The 13,518-nt window shown below is 39.3% G+C and overlaps 1 long non-coding RNA gene across 1 annotated transcript; it reads right to left on the bottom strand.

Annotated features, from left to right (window-relative positions):
• Positions 1–673: 673 nt before the first annotated feature.
• LOC127484246 (uncharacterized) lies at positions 674–13,518 on the bottom strand. The gene is made up of 4 exons (XR_007911129.2): positions 13,428–13,518; positions 2,312–2,446; positions 1,076–1,194; positions 674–832 (listed from the first exon to the last, which is right to left on the bottom strand). It is a non-coding gene; the product is annotated as an uncharacterized lncRNA (long non-coding RNA).

Genomic DNA, 13,518 nt, shown 5'->3' with positions numbered 1-13,518 from the left:
TTCTGCAGATGCCAAGTTCTGTCCAGTGTGAGGACTCTTGGGTCATAAATGTGTGGTCCACTCTGCCTACAGCAGGACCCTATCCTATGCTTACTGTGTTTGAATTGAATTAATGAATGTGTGTACTTTGTTTGTTGCCCCTATAGGCTCCATGAGTGCAAAGAGCTCATTTATCTTGTTCACTGTTGTGGTGTAGAACCTGGTATACAGTAGGGTTTCAATAAATACTTACTGAATGATGCTTGTGGTTATTCCACACGGATTTACCCTACAGTCATAACACCACTCTCAAGACATAGAATTTCTCCTCCGTCTTGTAAACCCTTGAGACAGGCTGCCAATCAGACACCGGGACTGAACAAAAGAAAGCTTTAGATGTTTGGTGAGTTATGTAGCACAGCATAGCTGGGGCTTAAGGAAGTGGAAACTAGCTTTCTGACCCCTGCAGTAATCAGCTTACACTGTGGAACAGGAGATCTGAATCTCCTTATCTACTCCTCCATGAGAATATTATGTTTCATTTACACTCACAGCCTTCTGGACTGAAATATCGTATTTTATGAGTAATAGTATCTGTAAGTAAGATAAAAGACATCACAAAAGAGAATGAAAGCATTTAAAATACAACAATTACTGAAATAAAATCATCTTTAGGACATTGTTCTGACAAGTTCTCTTTGGTTTTATTAATTTCTTCTAAGCACATCACCATGAATCTTCTTTACGAGTGTTTAGATCCTGTGTGCACAATCCTTGCATTTATTCACTGGAGGCTAAGGCACAATGCAGTGTGGAATCTCGGCTGTTTTCCTGCCTTTCTCCATAGTAATGCCTTGAGAAAGGAAATGGTAGAATTTAGATGATCAAATGCCTCAGGAAAACTGTGCATGTACACGTTTTGTAAGTAGAATGATGAGATATAACAAGCACAGAATAATAAATGTCAAATGATGACATATATACAACTTCTTTAGCAATTCTAATATTTTGCAAGATTTCTTTATATGTCTTCAGATATTTAAATTCTTTTCACTCATTACTCATTCCATTCTATTCTAGAAATTCTTACTATTACCTGTGAAAAAATCAGCTTATTCTCTTGTTAAAATGTTTCTCAATGAGCTCTTTTGTTTAAATGCTAATTGTTTCCTTTAGCAACCTTACAGGGATTTCTATATTCTGGTATCAACACACCTGCAATGTCAAATAAAAGATGAGGTTTATGAGCTATATAAACTACAATAAAAATTTCAAACTATTTATGGCATTGTGGAGGGAAAATAAGGGCAGTGTCTGATTTTTATAACATTGTACTATTGTACTAAGGCCACTAAAGTCTTTTTAAACATTGAAAGCATCATGTGATTTAATCCTGATAAACGATCAATTTAACAAGGTACTTTCAGAAGAAACAGAATTTATGATCCATGATACCCAGATTCATATATGTATATATGTACATTAATTTTTATACAAATTTTCCAAGAATCACTATGAATAATTCAGAGAAAGTCACAGAAATATTAAAATCCACCCTTAATGTCCAAATAGTTACTATGACCAATTCACATAAATTAATAGAGATCTTAATTCATAGGCATTATAATAAGAGACTAGATAGAGTGGACAGCATTGTAGAGCAGCAGGTTAAACTGCTGCTTGCAGGCCTAGCATCCCATCTCAGAGAAGGCTTGAGTCCTAGTAGCTTATTTCCAATCCAGTTCCCTGCTAATGTGTCTGGGAAAGTAGCAAAAGATGACCAAGCAATTGGGCCCCTGTTACTCATGTGAGGGACCCAGATGGAGTTCCTGGCTCTGGCCTTTGGCCTGGCCCAGGCCTGGCTGTTGCAGCCATTTGGGGAGTGAACCAGTTTATGTCTTTCTCTCTCTCTCTCTCTCTCTCCCCTTCTCTCTCTTTCTCATTTCTCTCTCTCTCTCTCTCACTCTGCCTTTCAAACAAAGAAATAAATATTTTAATAAAGAGAGACTATATAGAGTAGAATACACTAATTGTTGGTTTCAGTTTACAATTCCTCAACTAAGAGCCAGCTATTGGTGGGTAAGTCAATATAAACTTGTTAGGTAGGCAAAGAGTATATTAATGACTAAAATAAGTAGCTGGTAAGAAAAAAAAGTCTTAAATTTCTCTCTCAATTCTTTCTATGTAATTCCAAACCACTTAGATTTATTGTCATGGAAACTATAACTTGATATGCCAGATTTCAAGCCTCTTGTCTTGTTCATCTTTGTAAAGACAAATTCTTATTTCCCTTACATATATACTATGAATAGATATCCAACAAAATACTTACTGAATAAGTAACTGAATTCACATTGTGGAGAACAGTGGTTTCCAAGTCCTGTTTTGTGTTTTCTGGGGCTGTCAGGCTACTTTCTTGGGGAGGCACTGGGACAGTCTTCCTGGATCCTGCGCTGGGCCCTGGGCTCTGACAATACCAAGAATCCAAATTCTCCAGCCACACTACAGATTGTTTTCCTTCAAGTATTCTTCATTTACTATCTCGTAAAGTGTTAATGGAATTTCTTTACATAATATATTTCATGGCCAATAAAAGGTGGCTTTGCTTAATCAGTGATTAAGAGTAGACAGTTCTCTTTCTGTTGTAAAAGTAGAAGACTGATAATAAAATTGAGGGATGGGCATTTGGACTAAAGGCTAAAACACCCACCTCCCATATAAGAGTGCCTGTGTTCAATCCCCACCTTGGCTCCTAGCTTCAGCTTCCTAACAATGCAAATCCTGGGGGGCAGAAGTTGATGGCTCAAATAATTGGGATCCTGCTACTCACATTGGAGACCTGTATTGAATTCATAGCTCCTGGCTTTGGCCCCTTGGCCAACAAGGACTTTTGGGGGAGTAAGCCAGCAGAAGGAAGCTCCCTGTCTGTCACTCTGTCTCTCAAATGAATAAATAAATAAAAGCAAATTGATGCATTTAAGAAATTATGCTGGGGGCTGGCACTATGACATAGACAGTTAAGCCTCCGTCTGCAGCACCGCCATCTCATATGGGCACTGGTTGGAGTCCCGCTGCTTCACTTCTGATCCAGCTCCCTGCGGATGCGCCTTGGATGGCAGTGTAGGATGGCTCAGGTGCTTGGGCCTCTGCACCCATGTAGCAGACCTGGATGAGGCTCTGGCTCATGACTTTGGCCTGGTCCAGCCCCAGGGCTGTTGCAGCCATTTGGAAAGTGCCAATGGGTGGAAGACTTCTCTCTCTCTCTCTCTCCCCCACTGCGTGCATGTGTGTGTGTATGTGTGTGTGTGTAACTCTGCCTTTCAAGTGAATAAATGAATCTTGAAAAAAAAAAAAAAGAATTTATGCTGGAGTGGGCATTATGGTGTAGAGAGTAAAGCCACCATCCTTGATGCCAGCATTCCATACAGTACCGGCTTTGAGTCCTAGATGCTCTACTTCAGATCCAGCTCCCTGTGTGTGTGTGTGTGTGTGTGTGTTTTAATTTATTTGACAGATAGAGCTATAGACAGTGAGAGAGAGAAAGACAGAGAGAAAGGTCTTCCTTCCACTGGTTCACTCCCCAAATGGCCGCCATGCCGGCGCTGTGCCAATCTGAAGCCAGGAGCCAGGTACTTCTCCCTAGTCTCCCACGTGGGTGCAGGGACCCAAGCACCTGGCACCCATATGGGATGCCGACATCGCAAGTGGAGGATTAACCAAGTGAGCCACAGCGTCGGCCCCCCAGCTCCCTGTTAATGGCCTGAGAAAAGCAGCAGAAGATTGGCCAAGTGTTTTGGTCCCTATTACTCATGTGGCAAATCTGGATGAAGCTCCTGGCTTCTGGCTTCGGCTTTCTTCAGCCCTTGCCATCTGAGGAATGAACCAGAAGATCGCTCTCTCTCTCTCTCTCTTTCTGTCTCTTTCTCTCTCTCTCTCTAACTCTTTCAAATAAATAAATCTTTTTCAAAAAGAGAGTTTATGCTTACCTCATTTTGTCATGCATGTGTGTACATTATGCTTTCATGTGTGTTTTGTCATCTACCTATTTATCATCTATCTAATCTCTTTAATGGGAAGTGTCCCTGAACTGAATGAATTGCTGCTGGCGGGCTCTGCAGCCTGCTTATTGCATGTGTCTCCTTGCTTTGGAAGTTCAACATAGAAACGAGATAAAAAAGGAGTTGCTTTAACTAAAGTGGTTCAAAGCCACTAGTGACTGAAAGAGATCTTGTATTAGAACAGAAGAAATTAGGGAAAGGTTCTAGACTTACCACTGGTATTAATTACATATGTAACATAGAGAAATTCATCAACTTACCCGGCCCCAAGACTCACACCCATAAAACAAAAGGATCGAACGAAATGTTTTCCAAAGCGCGTTAAAGCACTAAAAATATTTTGACTACAATAAAATAAATCTATCTTATTTAATTTGTTTAATAGAAATCACAATTATTTCCTACAATTTAATCTTTAAATTAAATCTTATGGCTTGAATTATACCTCCAAAAATATATGTTGAGATTCTAACTTTCAATACCTCAGAACATTACCTTGGAAATAAAGTCATTTGCAGATGTAATTAGTTAAGACAAGGTCCTACAGGAGTAATATACAGCTTTTATACAATGTGTTTACCTTTCCAAGGAGAAAAGATAAAGAGACAGAGACCAAGTGGTAGCAGAGACTGAGATTGAAATATGTGCCTATAAGCCAAGAATATCAGCAAGGACCAAAAGCTTGGGAAAGACAAGAATCAGATTCTCCCTAAGAACACCCAGAAGGAATCAACTGGGCAAATAGCTTGATATTGGAGAGAATAAATTTTTATTCTAAAACACTCAGTTGTAGTACTTTGTCACAGCAGCTCTGGAAAGCAATTAGGAAATTAATATAATATTTTGTGTATGAATTTCATTTTCAGTTTTACATATAAGATTCGCAGCTGGTTAAATAAACATTTTCAACGAGGCATGATTCATCCTCAATTATTTTTCCTTAAGTCACATTTTATTTTAATTCATTACAGATGCACTGCATTCTGAAAAAATATTAATTTACTGGCAATAAGCAGATTTTAGAAAACTTATCCGCCTTGAAACAAAACACAGCCACTGAAATAGTCTCATTGTCTCCAACCTGTAGTATGTAGAGACAGCAAAGTGAAGTGGTTGAGAGACCATCAGTGTTCAAATCTTGATTCTACTATTTTCTTTTTTTTTTAAGATTTTACTTATTTATTTGAGAGTCACAGACAGTGAGAGGGAGAGACAGGTCTTCCTTCCGCTGGTTCACTCCCCATATGGCTACAACAACCAGAGCTGCGTCAATCCAAAGCCAGGAGCCAGGTGCTTCTTCCCGGTCTCCCATGTGGTTGCAGGGGCCCAAGGACTTGGGCCATCTTTTACTGCCTTCCCAGGCCACAGCAGAGAGCTGGATTGAGAGAGGAGCAGCCGGGACTAGAACCAGTGCCCATATGGGATGCTGGCGCCACAGGCGGAGGATTAACCTACTGCACCACAGCGCCGGCCCCAATTCTGCTATTTTCTAGCTTCTGTATGTGACCTTAGTCGTGTCTCTTAGCTTCTCCGCCTCAGTCCCCCAAAGAACAAAAGCTTTCATCTCAAAGGATTGTTGGGTTGATCAAAAGAATTAACATATGTGAAGGTCTCTGTAAAAAATTGCACACAATGAATGCTATTGCTTGAGTATCTGTGTGTGTCCACTTCAACTCCTATGTTGAAATCCTAGCCCCTAAAGTGATGGAATAAAGAGCTGGGGCTTTGGGGATGCGATTAAGACATAAGGGCAGGGCCTTCATGAGTGGGATTGTGTCCTTTGAAGACGGACTGCAGAATGCTAGCTCATCCCTTCTACCATGTCAGGATGAAGCAAGAAGATGCCTCCCATGGACCAGAAGAGGGTCCTCACCCAACACAGAATCGCTGGCGTCTTGTTCTTGGACTTCCCAGCCACCAGAACCTCGAGAAACACGTTTGCATCATTCTGAAGCTTCCTGTTTCATGGTATTTTGTTACAGCAATCCAAACAGATAAGATAGCAAGTTGTTCAATACATGTAGTGCTTCTAACCCACTCCAGAAGCGACTGCTCAAAGCACTCTGACGTGTCAGTCACCTGCTCAACACCACATGGTTCTCCATGCTATTTGTGAAAATGTTCAACGCCACACAAATTTTGACCCCATCTAACTTCCTGTTTTTTTTTTCTTCCCTTATGTTTTGTGTACTGAAGTTCCACTCTCCTTTGAAATCTAACTCATACTCTTATCCTCTACTGATAAGTCTTCCACATCACCTCTGCCAAACTCAATCGTTAATCCTCTGCCTTATTCTCAATGTGCAGATCCTGCCCAGGACTTATTTGTGCATGCTATGTCCCACTTGATAGATTACAAACTCCAGGAGGGCAGGATCTATAAATTTGTGATTTTGTATGCTCTGTTCTACTCAGAATTTTATACTTAGTAGCTACTCAATAAATGGTTGTTAAACTTGGTTGAACCCATTCATTTTTTTTTTTTTCTTTGTGGTAGATGCCCTAAGCAAAACATAAAATAAATGGATTACTTTTCTTCTTTCCATTGCATATGCCCTGGGCTAGTGGGTATTTGCAAGCCTAGTTTAGAATTTAGGGAAGTCATCAATCTTAGAAAGGAGATGAGACGTATTTTAAATCACGAGAGCAACACAGGCTTATATAAGGACTTCCAGCAAGGCAATTATCTATGGCTCAATACCCCAGGTGCTGGTATTATTATGAACAAAAATCTGAGGTTGAGAGACAACGAGTGATCTCAATTTTTATATTCCATAGGTATGCAATTCAATGAAATATGTACAGATGGAAAGTCTGGATCTGAGAATCATATGTGGGTATCATAATGCAAATAATTGGCTTTCTTTCTAAGGAACATCTGTTGAAACATCTGAAAGCAGTTGTTTATTCTGCTGCCAAAATGCTGAAAAATACAATAATTCTCCAATGAGGTAGAAATATCCAGGGGAAGAAAAATGTTTTCTATGTAGTTTTGTTTTTATTAAATCTTATTGTTGTTTCTCTAATATGGCACATAAGAGATGTTCAATAATATTTGTTGAATGAATGTTGAATGAAAAGCAGAAACTCATTAAACAGTTGTTGAATGAATCATTTCTTTTTTTCAGACTTGTGAGAAACATTTTCTGAAAATAGTTCACCCACGTTTTATCATGTCGTATACCATTTTTATCTGGCATAAATTTCAGCAATGCAGCTCTTGCTCTGAATATTATAGGATGTCATCAGCATATACAGCTGTAAGAAAAAAATCTTAACACTCCAGAAAATGTATGAATAAAGCTAGATATATGATAGTAGCATTTTACTATCTTAATGTGTTACTTTTATTTATTAGCATAAAACCTAAAATACGAACTATGGGCTTGCATAATCATGTTTGCTTCAACAACAACAAAAAGAATTTAAATTCAGCTAATGTCTCTAGTTGTGGTACTTCCAAGAAGATTCTAACTTGAAATGTGAAATCACCAAAATATTCTGGGATGTGAACCAGACAACTGCAGAAGGTGAGGAAGCTGTTTCTCTCCACAGCCCCTTTCCTGACCTTCCAGCGGTTCCCTCTCCATGTTCCTGTGTGAGTGAGGCCACTGGGCTCCCCATAGGCTGCCCAAATTTCCCTCTGCCAAGTGTCAGTTCAGAAAGAGCATGTTAAATAATAAATGTGAGTCTGAATGTAACTAATAAAGCTGGAATGTTAAATAGCAGCACACTTTTGAAAGGCAGCCTCCTTGTGAAGATGCTTCCTGTGCAAGTCCATGGGAAATAATTCTGAAGGCAGTCATATTAATTAGTAATGTAATTTATCTTCTGGAAGCTCTTTTCTTTGATAGCCTTCACGGCACCATTCATAAATCTCCAGATGAGTGCTCATAGGAAAGGTTTCGATTCACAATTTCAGCTTTGTTTTCCATCCTTGAACAGACGAAATAGTTAAATTGATTTCTGTATATCTGAATTTTACACATGCATCTGGATGACAGAGGATAACCAAATTATAAAAATGTATTTATGAAGAGTTTTCAATGCAACAGTAAAACACTTAGGATGTAATAAGAGAAAATAATAGCAGAATCCAAAATTAAATTCATGGCTTCTGATATCAGATTTCTTGGTTTCAGTTCTCAGTCTGCCATATACTAGGTCTACAACTTTGACAAGATACTTAATTGTTTCGTGTTTCAGTTTCCTCAGTTATTCTATGAAGGTGATCGCAAAAGCTATTGTATATAACAGATATAATGCTTCAAATGTTACATGGCAAATATGCAATAATGAATAATAATAATAATAATAATAATAATTTATTCACAATCTTTTCAAGTTAGTAAAAAAAAAAGTGTTAGTTGAGGAGGGTTACCTGGAAGGCAACAGCCAACATTTCATTAATATTGACTTATGAATAATATGCTCATGGGTAATTCTTTCCTGTTTCATTATACTTTAAAAAAAAAAAGATTTATTTATTTGAAAGGCAGAGTGACAGAGAGGCAGAGAGATAGAGAAGTGTTTCATCACTGGTTATTCTCCAAATGGCTACAATGACCAGAGTTAGGCCAATTTGAAGCCAGAAACCAGGAGCTTCTTCCGGGTCTCCCAAGTGTGTACAGGGGTCCAAGGACTTGGGCTATTTTCCACTGCTTTCCCAGGCACTAGCAGAGAGCTGGATTGGAAGTGGAACAGCCAGGACACCAACCAGCATCCATATGGGATACTGGCCTGCTGGTAACAGCATCACCTACTATGCCACAGCGTTGGCCCCTACATGTCTCAATATGTATTTTTAAAAAATTTTAAATAAATTGTTTGAAAGGCAGGCTATTCCAAGATGGGGGACTAGGGAGGGAGCTTAATGCTCTAGTCTAGGGGAAGATAGTTTAAAAAAAAAAAGTGGATAGAGTGCAATCTCAGGGAAGAGTTAGGGAAAAAACTGCAGAGGAAATTCAATGCAAATTAGAGGGACACTGTGGACCCATGCTGAGGGTGTGGACGCCCACAACATAGGACTCCAGCATCTGAGAGCCTCAGCACTAGCTTTGGAGAGGGAGGTGAGACCAGAGTGCTACAGCCCAAGCCACTGGTGATAAACCCATGAGAAGAGCCTGGCATGAGTCCAGCGTGGAGTCCAGCAGGGGGACAGTGACCTATCAACCTAGAGGGAAAAAAAAAAAAAAAAGAAAAAGAGACACATTTCTCTCTCCTTGGCCAGCCAGCACTGCATCCTGTAAATAGTGGAGCAGGTGGGCACCATTTTGGACATAGGAACAGCTGCACCAGCTTGGGTTCATGTGCCCAGCAACCAGCTGAGGGAGACGCCTGAGTCTGGCCAGGAGAACTGACAGAGAGCTGGGTGCTTGTGACTGTGGGAGCCTTGTGTGCAGGGATGGACTGTGAAAACGCTGCCTTGGGTGAAGGGTGTGGCTGGGTCTTGGTGCAGTCGCTGTGGGTGGCTCCACACACTCAGGTCTCCCTGATCGCCTGGTGAAAGTCATTGCTGCAGGATCCATGCTCACACTGAGGACAGCATGGATCCTTTGTGTGGTTCTTATGGCAGTGCAGATAAATAGTGCACCCATGCAGGCACTGGTCTCCTTGGAAGAGAGGAGGTGAGCCTGAGACTTTGTCAACAGAGTTGATCAACCCTCCTCTCTGATTAAAAAAAGAGGAGATTTAACATGCCTAACTTGGGTGTCTCCTTGGACACTTCCCTCACCCTGGAGCACTAAACAGAGATCCTGGCCACACCTAGCACATGCCTCTGGGTATTCCCTGAAGGAGCAGACATTCCACCAAACCACAGAGGCAGAGTCCAAAAATAAAAGCCAACACAGGGGGAAAAAATAAGCATCTCCACAAATGCCTAAAAATAAATGAAGAGATTCAAGAAACAAGAATAAGGAATAAAACACGATACCCTGAAAGGAACACAAAACCGCTTCAATATTAGAATGTGAAGATTGAAGAAATGCTGAAAAAGAATTCGAGAAATTGATTGTGGGAATACTTAGATGTAACCAGAAGCAAATCCATGAATTAAAGAAATCCATACATGGCATGAATGAAATTTTTTCCACAAAATTGAGATTTTCAGAGAGAATTCAAAATGAAATATTATAAATAAAGAATTCAATACAAGAATTAAAAAAATGCAGTGGAAAGCCTTAACAACAGACTCAGTGAGGCAGGAGAAAGAATATTTGAGTTAGAAGACAAATCTCTGGAAATTTTATAGTCAGAACAAAAATAAAAAAGAAGAAATTATAAAGCTGAAAAACAGTGTTGGAGATTTATGGCATACTATCAAATGATCCAACATACAGGTCTTAGGAGCTCCTGAAGGTGTAGAAAGAGAGAATGGATTAGAAGGCCTTTTGAGCAAAATAATTACAGAAAAATTCCCTAATTTGGAAAAAGAAAGGGATGTCCAAGTAGAGAAAGCATATAGAACTCCTAATAGACATGACCAGAAAAAATCTTCACCATGACACGTTGTAGTCAAACTCTCCACATTAAAACAAATAAAAGATTCTAAAATATGCATGAAATGCCAAATAACTTTCAGAGGCTCTCCAATTAGACTCACAGCTGACTTCTCATCAGAAATCCTATAGGCTAGGAGAGAATGGTGAGATATATTCTAAGTCTTAAGAGAAAAAAACTATCAACCCAGAATATGGTACCCTGCAAAGCTCTCATTTGTGAATGAAGGTGAAATAAAGACCTTCCATAACTAACAGAAATTGAATTTGTCACCACTAATCCAGCCTTACAAAAAGATGCTTAAAGATGTGCTACACACAGAAACACAGAAGCATGGTCATCACTATGAAAGATGGTGAAGGCAGAAAATCTCCCAGTAAAAGTACAAAGGAAATCCAAAGTAAATAATGGGAATATTTACGGAAAAATGACAGGGCCAAGTCATTACTTATCAATAGTCATCTTGAATGTAAATGACTCAACTCTCCAGTTAAAAGATACAGCTTGCTGAATGGATTAAAAAACAAAACCCAACTATTTGCTACCTACAAGAAACACATCTCACCAACAAATATACATGCAGACTGAAATTGAAAGAATGGAAAAAGATATTCCATGCTATCAGAAACTAAAAAAGAGCTGGTGTATTTATCCTAATATCAGACAAAATAGACTTTAACACAAAACTGTTAAAAAAGACAAAGAAAGGCATTATATAATTATTAAGGGATCAATTCAGCAGGAAGATATAACTATAATAAACATATGCACCTACTTACAGGGCACAACAGACACATAGAAAAATTTTCTGGATCATTAGCCATTAGGGAAATGCAAATCAAAACCACAATGAGGTTTCACCTCACCCTGGTAAGAATGACTTTCATACAGAAATCAACAAACAACAAATGCTGGCTGTAGTCCACCATTGGTGGGAATGTAAAATGGTACAGTCACTGTGGAAGACAGTAAGGAGATACCTCAGAAATCTGAATAGAGACCTACCATATGACCTATCCATCCCATTCCTGGGAATTTACCCAAACAAAATGAAATCAGCATAGGAAAGAGTTATCTGTACCTCCATTCACAACAGCTAAGATATGGAATCAGCCCAAATGTCTGTCAACTGAAAACAGGACAAAGAAATTATGGGATACGTATACCTTATAATATAATACAATGGTAAAAAAAGAAATCCTGTTGTTTGTAACAAAATGGATGAAACCAGAAAACATTATACTTAGTCAAATAAACCGGTCCCAAAAGGACAAATACCAAATGTCTCACTGATTTGTAGTAACAAATAGAGCACCTAAAAGGTAATCTATCGAATTGAAATTGACACTTTGAGATGTGATGACTTTGAGCAGCCCTTGTCTTGACTATTGAGAAATGGTATTTTTTTCCGTACTATTTGCTGAGCTCTTTACTTAGTATAGAGTTAATCTTATATGTATAAAGTTAATTGAAAATAGATCATAGTGAAAAATAAGAATGGGAATATGGGAGGGAAGAGGAAGTGGAGTGGGAATGCAGGTATGGTGGGAAGAATCAGTATGTTCCTGAAGTTGTATTTACGAAATGCATGAAGTTTGTATACCTTAAATAAAGTTTTCTTGGCACGGGATGGGGGCAGGGAACAAAGGAAAAGACAGAGACAGAGAGAGATGTAGGGAGAGACAGAGAATCTTCTATCTTCTGGTTCACTCCCCAAACGGCCACGACAGCAGGGGCTGGGCCTTGCCAAGCCAAGAGCCTGGAACTCCATCCAGGTATCCCACAAGTATGGCAGGGGCCTGAGTGCTTGGACCACCTTTCCCAGCGTTCCCAGGCACATTAGCAAGTTGGCAGATAGGATGCAGAACAGCCAAAACTCCAACTGGCACCCTAATATAAGATGCCAGTGTTGTGGGTGGCAGCTTAACTCGCTGCGCCACAATGCCAACCTCCGGTATGTATTCTTTCATAATCATGTTAAAAATAAGTTTTATAGGGTGGGTGTTGTGGCTCAGCAGGTTAAGCTACCACTTGCGATGCCCTCATCCTATATCAAAGTGCCTGGGTCAGGCCCTGGTTACTCAAGCTTCTGATCCAGCTCCCTGTTAACGCACTTAGGAAAAGAAGCAGAGGGAGACCCAGATGGAGTTCCTGGCTCCTGACTTTAGCCCTGGCTGTTGTGGCCATTTTGGAAGGGAGCCAGCAGATGGACGTTCTCTCACTCTCTCTCTTTCTCACTTTTTCACATAATGAAAGAGAGAGAAGGAACGAAAGAAAGAATTAAGTTTTATGCCTGCATGATAACGGAATTAAGTTGGAAATGTGAATTAGGACTAGGTTGAAATTTAAATTATACTACAGTATTAAAGAGATAGTAACTAACTCTGTTGGGATGCAATAACTTACATGTACCTTATTTTACATATATAAGATGACATGACACTTTAGTTTTACATTATTTTCCTCAATTATAAATACATTCTAACTAGAAATTACTTTTTAAAGTTTAACCAATGTCTATTTTACATTCAGAAATAAATTCAGATGTTTATTATAATATCAATATTTTGACCTACGGAAACCAGAAATATCTTATTTTTTAATTTAAAAAACCCCATGCAGAAGTCCCAAAGGTGCCTTTCATGTTTAAGCTTTAATTAGTAACCACTTTGGTCTCTGACACATTGCACAGATATTGAAGTGTTAATAATACCGCAGCTTGATTACAAAAGGCAATGATTAATTGTAAAGCAGACAAAAAAGATATGCCCTGATTACAAAGGAATGATTAAGGTGGAATGTCAGACATCGCACATTTATAGCAGTCTTTGCTATCGTCAAAGAATAAGTCTTTAAAAGTCTATATTTAGAATCACCGATTCTTCTTACTTTCTATGCCGAGTGTTTCTGCCTTGCAGACTGAGCACCCCAAGTCCAGTAACGCCCCACGGGGGGCCCCAAGGTCTTTCGCAAACCACCG

This window comes from Oryctolagus cuniculus, chromosome 15 (assembly GCF_964237555.1).
Source record: "Oryctolagus cuniculus chromosome 15, mOryCun1.1, whole genome shotgun sequence".
Taxonomy (NCBI): Eukaryota; Metazoa; Chordata; class Mammalia; order Lagomorpha; family Leporidae; genus Oryctolagus; species Oryctolagus cuniculus.
The sequence above is the reverse complement of the archived record's forward strand: the minus strand, read 5'-3'. Positions and strand labels throughout refer to the sequence as shown.